The sequence below is a fragment of the Cygnus olor genome, chromosome 3 (assembly GCF_009769625.2).
Source record: "Cygnus olor isolate bCygOlo1 chromosome 3, bCygOlo1.pri.v2, whole genome shotgun sequence".
In the NCBI taxonomy this organism is placed as follows: domain Eukaryota; kingdom Metazoa; phylum Chordata; class Aves; order Anseriformes; family Anatidae; genus Cygnus; species Cygnus olor.
Window position 1 is genome coordinate 90,747,531 of NC_049171.1, and position 10,548 is coordinate 90,758,078.

The 10,548-nt window shown below is 40.4% G+C and overlaps 1 long non-coding RNA gene across 1 annotated transcript; it reads left to right on the plus strand.

Annotated features, from left to right (window-relative positions):
- The first annotated feature begins 357 nt into the window (after positions 1-357).
- Positions 358-7,578, plus strand: LOC121067780. Its single transcript, XR_005818444.1, has 3 exons — positions 358-503; positions 5,329-5,479; positions 5,947-7,578. It is a non-coding gene; the product is annotated as an uncharacterized LOC121067780 (long non-coding RNA).
- Positions 7,579-10,548: the final 2,970 nt, after the last annotated feature.

Below are 10,548 nucleotides of genomic sequence, written 5' to 3' on the forward strand. Positions count from 1 at the left end.
ACACAGCTTGACTTAGATAATAAAGGGTGATGGTACAGGATCTGGAGCGATAAACACCATATTTTAATGAATAATTTTTTGAAATAACAGAACACAGAGTTATTATAAAGGTTATCTATTTCCATCATCAATCTGTTGTGTTTTTGACAGTAACCTCTGCCTGGATTTGTTTGTATTGTCATTATCCTAGGAGCTTTTAGAGAGGTTGCTAATGGCTTGTGATTCAAATGCACCTGGAAAGTGCACGTTTGTTAGCACCTTTGCATCTGAAAGGTGAACAAGGAGTAATCATGAAGTCAGTATATAGGAGAGGAGAGTTAGCTCCCTACTTCCTTTTATCTCTCTGGGAGGGGATAATTAAGAAAAGTATTAGTTTAGATAAAGATCAAGAACAGGTGGTTTTTTCAGGAACTCTGTTTTCTGCTACTTTATCCTTAGTCTGCAGTTCTCACCTAATTGAGAAAATCAAAAAATGCTCTATAGAAGCTTCTTAGCGTGACACAGTGAGTTCTTGCTTTTTCTAGGGGCCTGTTACACTTTTATTCAATGTTATCTTAGTGGGATTTGTTTGGAGATTTATGCTTGTTTCTAAAAGGCTTATCGTTCTGTCAAGCTAACGTAGCAAGCCTGGTCCCCTTCTTCAGGGGATGTCCCAGTTCTTTGCAGCTACTCAACTCCACAATGTTGCAAAATGGGTCTGTGCTGTCTTTTCTCATCTTATGCCAGAAACTTTTGTCGTTGGCTTAAGAATTAGAAAGCTTGAAATGTAGGAAACCTTCACTGTTACTGATAGCTTCTCTTTCCTTAGTATACAGGTCTGCTTTTCCTTACAAAATCACCAGTTTGGGGAGGGGAAGAAAAGAGGTACTGGTTATAATCTGTGTCTAGACTCATAATGGACCATGATATCCTTTCAAGAAGAGTGGCTGATGCCTTTGTTGAATAAGGAACTTGCTTTTCCTGCTCATTAGGTTGAGCTGTTATGTATGGTGTGGAAAGAGAGCAAAGGTGTTTTTTGTCCTAAATCCCTAGTTTGAGGCGAGTAGTTAGAGATAGCATATGAGCTAACCTCTCCTGCATATGCATCCTTGAGTTGAAACAAAATGAGTGTGTGTGATGTAGAAATAGCAGAACACTGAAGAAATAGTATTTTGTTCAGCCTAGCTTGACCAGTGGGCAAAATCCAAAGCTATGAGTACTTGCTGAATGGGAGCTTTGTTATCTTATGCTCTTCTTCTCAATGTTTGTACAAAATGAAAATCCCTGTGAGTGAGCATTGGAGGAAAAAGAAAAGCTTTTCCCATCTGTACCTTGATACCTGGGAAGAAGGTGTTGTCTCTCCCTCTTTTAGGGGAGGAGGAAGAGGACAAGGGAGGGGTGGAATTGTTTTGTTATTGGAGAGAAGTCTATTCTTTTCCTTCTTCTAACCCTGCTAGTTCTTAATCCATCCTGAGCCCATAGATAATATAAAAACCTTTCACATGCAAATATGTCAGTTTATTTCTACAATAGCAAACCAGTGAGGGTGAAAGGGAAGCCACTGTAATGCTGACAGTTGTATTGTTCTGAAACCATTCTGCTTCTCAAATTCAGGAGCAGTCTAATCAATGGCCATTCAAGGCTTCATCATCCTGATGCTTCTCATCTTTCTCAGATCTTTCTTTGTAGCAAAATTGCTGACATGCTCACCTACTCAGCTCCACCTGACCATATTACATCAATCTGGATGTCAGAGTCGAGGAAGTTTGTCTTCTCCTATGGCATGAGAAATGCCTTTACTTCTCCTCCCCCAATGTCTAGAGCAGCATTGTCTCAGGAGAAAAGAAGAGGAGGGCAGGGCATGCATTTGTCTGCATGGCTTTTTTGTCTCTCCCGCCACAGGGAGATGCTGTTTGAGAAGGCAGCCAAGCTTTGTATCACAGGCTTGCCAGAACGGATTGTTCCACATTTATTTTGCAAAGAATGCATCTTAATTCAACGCTTTTTTCCTACTCATATGTAAATAGAAATGGATGAATGTACTCGAGTGTTCTGTATGGATAAACTATAATAAAATGTTCAGATTCTTTCCTGAAAATAGTGCCTGTGTAGAGGGCTTGCATATGTAAGTTAGGAAACTAAAGGACCTGCTTTATACCACTCAGTTTTGCACCCTCAGCCAAGTTGAGATGACTTTTTTTCTTTTTTTTTTGTGCCACCAAGAAAACCCTGCAAGCATCAAGTCTTGCTCCAGTCTGCGAACAGACTGGTGGTGTGTATGGGGCACTGAAGCTAGGTACTCCTGACTGCCAACGTAGCAGTGTTTCTAGGTCTGAGATGGCTTGAGTCAAGTCTTTGAGGAGGGGTTTGTGCACAACACTTCTATGTTAGGGGTTTGCAAGGCTGGACCAGCACTCTGTCCCTCCTGTCCATCCCTCTCAGGATGGGCTGCCTAGGAAGGGCGAGTAATGGGGGAAACAAAGGAGGTTTTGCGGACTGTCTGTTCAGTGCTGCAATACCAGCCCCAAAGCTGCCAGTACTTAATGTTCTCAGAGGGACTTCTATTTGTGTTTCAAGAAGCTTTGCATATATGGGGAAACCTCTTAGCGATTGGAAAAATGAGAATTAAGGGAGATACAAGGAAGGATGCTCTTTTTATTCCGACTCTGAAGTCAGATAAATGTGTTTAAATCAACTTGGGTGATAACAAGCAAAATATAATGACAACCCTAGTTTCCCAAAATGTAGGTATGCTGCTCTGCTGAAGGATTTTACAGCAATATCTGTGAATATTTGTTCTGCCTTTGTCTTGAACGTATCTTTGTGGATGTACCTTGAAGCTGAAGTCTGCAGCTTTCCTCTGGGAGGCTTGGTTAATTACACAACAATTACACAAGAGGACCCATGTGGATTTTAGCTGTGGTCTTTTCTTAATGCATTTTAAAAGCAAATACAAAGCTTACAAAGCCTTGAGTTAAGCCCTCTGAGGCTTTTCTCAACAGCTGCAACAAGTGAGTGTGCAAACCTCTGTCAAATCGGAGGGTCCCTCTGGGTGTGTGCACTGGAGAATTGCAGAAAGGAGGAAAAGCAGCTTTAAGCTACCTTCTCCCTCCTCCCAGGCATTCTTTCCAGAGTTCAAGTAGCTATAGAAACTAGGAAGCCATCTGGTTATGTCAGATCTTGGCAAGCAGGAGCATGACTCATGATTTATAAAGAGGCAGCTGGTAAACAAGGATGAATTCTAACAGTGGGCAAAATATCACTTTTATTGATATAAGACTATTCTTATTGTTACTGTGTGTCCTATTTCCTCCTACCTGTAGAGGTTTATGTGAGAAAACTATTGAAAAATAAAGTGGCTTAGAAGGTAGCAATTTCCTAGTGGCCAGTCCTAATAGTTTCCAACCATCCATCCATGAGATTGTGTTAGCATTCCCTACAAACATTTATGGGCAAGTTTCTTTATAGAAAAAATTTCTGACTTGAACTTTTTTTTTATCCAGCACAGTATGTGTTGTACCAGATATTTCCTATATCTGGATAATAAATCATTTGTAACTGCTGCTTATCAAAGTAATTCCTATTTCTGAACAACCGAAATCACAAGTTCCTTCAAATCTGAACTCTGACCATTTCCCACCTCTTGGCCTGGAATCTGCAAAATGTCTGTAGTCTCTTTTTAATCTGTAAAGGAACCAGCAGTTGTCTGCTTATATTACATTCAGACTTACTTGAGCCTTTGACAACATCCTGCACTTCTGGAAGACTACTTCTGTTGTAGTTGATGTTGATCGTGGAATTTCTATGAACACCTTTTTTAATTAAAAAATTGGGTTGTTTAAAAAGAAATTGATTCAGTGCCAGTTAATTACTAGAAAATGGAGAAGCATGTGCTTCCTGTCACAATTAATTAGTCCACTGGATGTTTCCTAGCTCATATATGCCTGTATTCTAATTATGTGGAGCCAGTTTCTGCCATGAAGCATTAGCATCCAACCACCAAGGAATATGTACATTTCCACAAGTCTCATCTGCTGGGTCAGCTGTCAGAAACAAAGATGGTGAAGACCTGTTAAATCACGTTGTCCAATCCTCCTAGCTGGTGTCATTTTTCTAGCCTTTGAATTCTTTGTTCTCTACCTAACTGATCAAGGAAGGGAATTTCTCTGAGGGGAGAAATGCATCTGAATTTGTGGGCCATGATCTTGCAGATATGCAATTAAGCCATGCTGAAAACATTGTAATAATCCTAGACCAAAGAAAAAATATCCAGTACAGAGCTTGGGAGTGGCAAAACTTTCCAAGTACACAAGGTAAAATGTGGCAGTAGGTATTTCATTCAGACATTTTGCTGTCATAGTTGATAGGTTTTTATTCTTTTTGAACTAAATGCAAGAGACTAGGGGGAGGGAAGGGGAAGGGAGGAGAATGTTTTGGTTTGTACCTGAGAAGGTTGACAAATGCAGCTATGGGGAATATTCAAGAGACTCTGCTAATGACTTTTTGTTTGGCTTCCTACCATGCAAAGAGACTGGGAGCTGAGGCAGATGAGCTCCCAGACCTTGGTTGGTCAGGTTATGTGTTGCACTGCAAGGATGAATGGCAGCTACAGATTCTTTCAGGTGGGCAGAGCTGTGTGGCTGGAAGACTTGTTCTGAGCAGTGCATGAAAAGCCAGGCTGATCGATAGGGGGCCAACTAGTGACTGGAACCAAGCATCTGTCAGACTTGCCCAGAGGGACTCCTGGACAGAGGAGTCTCTTGGATCTGCGTTTGGAGACATAAGGCTCACAGCTTTCAGCCTCACCTCAAAGTAATGTGCATTTCACAGTCCATTTCTCTATTTAACTACTTGATCTACGATCAGTTCATACTGATTAACTCTGCAGGTCAATATTTAAAGTACTCAACATCTAGGTAGCCAAGCTCGCTCCATTTGTCTATTAAAATTATATACCTCAAAGATCTTAGTTACATGTATTGATTTTTTTTTTTGAGATACAAAATTTGTACCAATGCCTCACCCTATATGGAAAACAGACCCTTCAAGAACTAAACCTGTCTGTTTCCTCAAGGAGACTGGAGGCTGCAGAAAGCAGGTCCTAAACCTCTGGGGGAGTGGATATTAGAGATGAGCAAGCAAGTGGTCTGGTGGGACAGGCAGGGAGAATCAGTGATGGCAGCAAGGGTTTGAAACCCAGGAGGTATATGAAGAACTTTGTAATTCCGCTTTTGTGCTGTAGCTTCACCTGGATATTTAGTCTCAGAGGAAGAAGAATGCACAGGCAGGTTTAAACTGGGCATCATTTTGTATTCACTGATTACGTTTCATTCTGCCTCTCTGGCACAGTGGTAGTAGGTAGCTGTGGAAGATGGCAGTGGGCAAACATGCTGTGTGACCTGACATGACAGAAGGCTGCAAATAACGCATGGTGCTGGTTAACTTCTTGAGGAATCCAGGTCCTTACATCTTGATTCACAAGGTTCACAAGCAAAGACAGGTGCTTTTTCTGTAAAAGGCAGAGGGGAAACATCAAGGGCTACAGCCCATGGCAGTACTTTTTACTTCCAGAATATTCTAAGCAATGGTCTGCTGAGCCACAAAAAAATCTTTTAGCTTCCATTAAAATTATAGCTGTGTAATATTCCTGAGACCACAACGAGAAACTTAAGTGTTGATATTCAACATATAACTTCTGTTTGGAAGTAATTACCAAGCGTAATTTGTGTTTGCTGAAACAGGATACAAAATATACTGAGACAGTTAATTCTTCCCCATGGAAGTGGCCTGCTCCTGAGAGCAGTCTGTAACTCCAGGTGCCATGTCCTCCCTTGGCGTACATCTTGCCAGGACTGTAATTTTGATTCTCTAAATAGATGTTTTACCAGATCAGTTAACATCTTTGCTCTTGTCAGGGAATCTCAATGTTTGACATGAGATTTTCATTATGTCCAATATCATTCCTAGGAAGGTACCTAACTGGGAGGTGAAGACTTCTGCCAGAAATGCAGGAAACAAAACTTCTCAAAAGACACATTTTTTCAATGGTATATCATTTATGGCACAGGTCAGCAAAGCATTTAATCATGTACAGAAATCTCATCCAGTTCAGCAAAGCAATTTTCTGTATGTGGGAGCTCCCCAGCTGTACAATTAGGATAGAACTTTTCTCTCTGCTCTATGAACTTACAGGGTTTATAGATGAACTTATGAGTATATGTCACCAAGTCAAGAAGAGTGGTAGTTATTATTCATTAAGCTGCAAAATGGAGGCTGCGGGAAACAGTAAAGGTTGGGCACCAGATGAATACCATGTCCATCACTTTTTAGATTATTTCTTCTATTTCTTAAAGATCTGACAGCTGGAGGCATGTGATTAAATGTTATTTCCTACATTTCAAAACCAAATAAATGAAATGCAGTTGCTGTCCTTGGCTATAGGAGAGGAAAATGTGAAGACAGGGCTGGCATGTTGGCTCAAAGAGGAGAAAGCAGAAGCTGAAAGCAAATACGTTTTGGTTTCTTCTTAAGATCTTGCAGTCTTTAAGTCAGTGTCATGATTTCAAGGGTGGTAAAGGGAAGTCCAGAATCTTAAGGAGGTCTGGGGGACTGATAATTAAACAAGATCAAGTGTTAAACACAAAGTTAAAGCAAATGGTTTACTAATAGTTTTGCTTCTTGATAGATTGCATTATGCTAGTTTTCAACCCCTCTGGTTTTACCTGATCAATTAATTCTTACTGCTTGGTCGTGAGTGCAGTACTTGGTAATCATCCTCTAAGCTGATATGATTGTGTTAACCAGCTAAACAAGTGATGCAGTGTTTTGGGAGGAAGAGAGGAATTATCTGTGTAACTCTAAGACCCAATGGCTAACCTATTTCTGCCAGAACAAACACATTCTGCCCCACTTGGCAAACTAGAGGGGAGGAAAAAAAAAAGAATGAAAATGTAGCAAGTTGACTCTTATAGCAGCTGCTCTCTTTGGATCGTCTTTGAATTTGGGCAAAAACCTCTAGGAAGGGCTCTACTGGAGTATGCATGCAGTGCATCAAGGCTAAGAAAGCCTGCAGGCAGCTAACCAGCTGAGTCCGTGCTTGATTTGCTTCAAATGTCACCACTCCATAGAGCTACTGGCTGTAAAATCATCCTGTTCAGTCTATACTTCTGACAGCTGGCAGAGCATTTCAGAAAATGAGGTGGATTAAGGTTAAAGTGTCTTTCATTCTCCTTCATCTAGAATGAATGCTTCTATGTAAGACTACTTTAAAATGGATTTTTGGGAAGATTTCTTGTTGCAGTATTTCTAGTTTTTCTACCAGTTCAGAGGGGCCCATGCTGTGGCTTAATGTGTGCCAAGTACTCTTTCTTACTCTGGGCATGGTGATTCCAAAGACAAGTAGAAGTTGGTGCAATAAACAAAAGCATCCCATATTGATCCTCTTAGCCCTTTGCCTGTCACATTTTTTTTCTTTGCCACGTTCACTCTCACTGATATTGTATGTAATCTCTTGAATGTCTGCAGTGAGGACCTACGAGGTGTTTACCTTAAAATAACCTGCTGCTGTCTTTGTTCCATCTGTTAAGTACCTTTAAGAGATACCTGGACTCGTCTCTACCTTTCTTCATTTCTGGCTATTTCTTTCTGTCCTATCTTCTGAGGCTATGAGTTTTGTTTCATTTACTATACATATCTTTAAGGTATTAGACTCTGATTTTATGCTGTCTTTAACTGTCACCTGCTCCTTCTGTAGTTTGTTGACAACTTAAGTTGTCCTTATATCACTTTATGGTTGTCTTTTATGTCTTTCCTGTCCTTGCCTTCTTCTGAAATTTAAAGAGAATATAGAGATCCTCAGTTCTGAAGGCTCTGCGCATTGTGGCTGTGTAGACTGGCATCTTCACCTCCCTGCTTTTCTGGGTGTTCTTCTGTTTTGTGCATCTGAGAATAACCTAGGAGTATACAGCCGTTAGCCCAAATCTACTGTCGGTTGTGTCAAGAAAATGAAGATGAGGAGTGAATGAAAATAAAACTGCTTGAAGCTTCTGGGGCTGCCTTTACTTTTATCCTGAAGATTGTTAAAAGAGAAGAAATAAAGCAGAGAGATCAAGGGTAGGTCAGAAAAGCAGTTTTAAATTGGAGAAAATACAGATTCAGAGAGATGTGTTCTGTTCAAGGTCCCAGCAGTGGCTGGTGGTTTTCTTGGAGAAAGTTGGCTGGATGATGATAGTCAGATTTGACTAAGGTGCTGATAGATTGATCTGTTTTGTTTGTAATATTTCCAAAGTGCTTAAGGGAGTTATATCTTTAGGCTTTCAATGATAATTCAAGTAGAAGCAGAAGCCCAGAAATCAGACAAATCTACTTAATACCACTGAGCTAAAAATCTACTGAACATTTGCCTAGTGGTAGTGTAATACTGCTTGTTTAAACAATGTGACTATCATTTAAGTTCTGACAGTGGACCTGGGTCAAGTGGGTAGTCAAATGTCTGCATACTAAGGAGGTTCAAATCTCAGGTCTCTGACTTCATAGGTCAGTATGAGTGAGTGAATTTCTGCTCCTAAAGTGTTACACCCATCAGAAGTGACAGAAAAGGTAGCTTGCATAGATCTAGTTAGACAAGAAGAGCAAGGCCAGAACTCATGACTTTGGCGATCACACCAATGGAAAGGAAATGAAGAGGTGCTTTGACATCAGAACAAATCTGGATCATAACATTATTTGGATGTCATAGCAAAACAGCTGGTATACAAGTACACTATGGGATCCTAAGCAGAGTACTGGGGCAGGGATGATAGTGGTTTTTGGCATGAGTTGGTCTTCTGGCATTGGAAGAGCAGAGTTCTAAGGTACACTCAACTTCAGTATGCTCACCCATCTAACTTTAAGCAGGCATGTAATCTTGGCAGATATAACAATTCAAGAGACCATTCTGTCCCAAATCCCCTAGGTTTTCTGTTACTGCTCCCTTAGTTCAGCTAATGGAAGCTCTCCTCAACTTTTCCTGTGCAAGGTCAGCCAGGTTAAGTTACTGATCAATTGCCTCTGGAGCAAACCCATGTAAATTCGGTAGAACTGTCTAGCTGTCTGCACAGTAATAACTTCAGAGTGCCTGGAAATGTTTACAGACAGAAAGTTCAGTGGCAAAGAATGACTTTCACACATGCTGATACGTGATTTTAAAACCCCATCACAAGGGGGCGCAGTGCAGAGCCTGTGTGTTAGGAGTGATTCCTCAGGTACTGTACAGGCAGAGCAAAACTTGGATCCCATATGTGAAAGGACTAATTTGCCTAGGCCAGCAACATGTCAGACTGTTTCCACAAATTACTAATGAATGAAGAGTGTACTGTCTGGGAAGGTCAGCTGGTTTGAAGATGCACGTGTGCATTATAAACAAAGACATCATTCAGGGAATTTTCTTCTTAGTATACCATTAAATGACCTCCAGAAATCCCTTCCGATGTCAGGCATTCTGTGATGATTTTGCAACTTAGTACGGATTCACTCTATAAAATATACACATCACAAGAGAAATAATTGGAGCAGGACCTCTTGGCGTGGTTGTTTTTCAAGCTCCTAGTCATTTGGAACCATCTTCAAAACTCCTTATTTGTCACTAGTATTTCCTCTTTTCTCACCCCTCCCTTAACCTCTTTTAGTTTTCTTTTCATTTTGTTCAGTGCTTAAGCTTTAGAATAAGCTGCCATAACTAATTAGAAGCACATCAGCAAGTAATTTCTGTGCCATCCGGAGCTCTTTCATGCCCACTTGGAAGAGGCTTACTGGCCAGGAATAGCTAGCTGTTGCTACTGCAAGGATGTAACATGAATCAGATGTTGCTCCATGAAAGGGAAAGCAGTTACAGCTGTAAATAAAACAGCATGAAAGATCAGAAAACTGACCTAACAACTTTAATAATCAGGCAGTTTTTGCACTTTGTTCTGTTGAACTCCTCTTTTTGTAGATTTTTAGAAACAAATTATTTAAGTCACCCAGGCTATCCCTAGGGCCAAATTAAGATGTTCTTCCCTTGTAATAATTTAAATCTTGTCCAGTCTTGTTTGGAGACATTCAAACTCCTGAAGAGAGATGAAGCACAATCATATTTCTCAATAATAATTAAAGAGTTGCTGTGCATGAAGTTGCATTCACATGTTTATCTCTTCAGATTGTTACTCCTTTTAGATGGGGAAAGTGTTATGACTAAAAATAAAATAAAAATAAAAGCTGCCCTGTTTGTGATACAACTAATCAAGAACTTGTTCAATCTGCAGCTTCCCTTCTGACAGAGGGAATGCATGAGTCAGCTGATGACCAAATCAGCAGTTTTCTACAGAAAGGTTGTTTGCTGCTGGAAGCTGTCACGATGGTAGTGGGTTCATTTCAGTGAAACTTCCTGAACAAATGAATGTTTTACTGGAACTGTCACTAAGGAGACATGAAAGATGAAAAATCAAAGGGTAGTAGAGATGGGAGAGCAGGAAAAAAGAAGCAAAACAGCTGAGTGAAAAGCTTGTTTCAAATTCTGAACTTTCTCAAAGATTAAACCCATTTGTGTCTGTA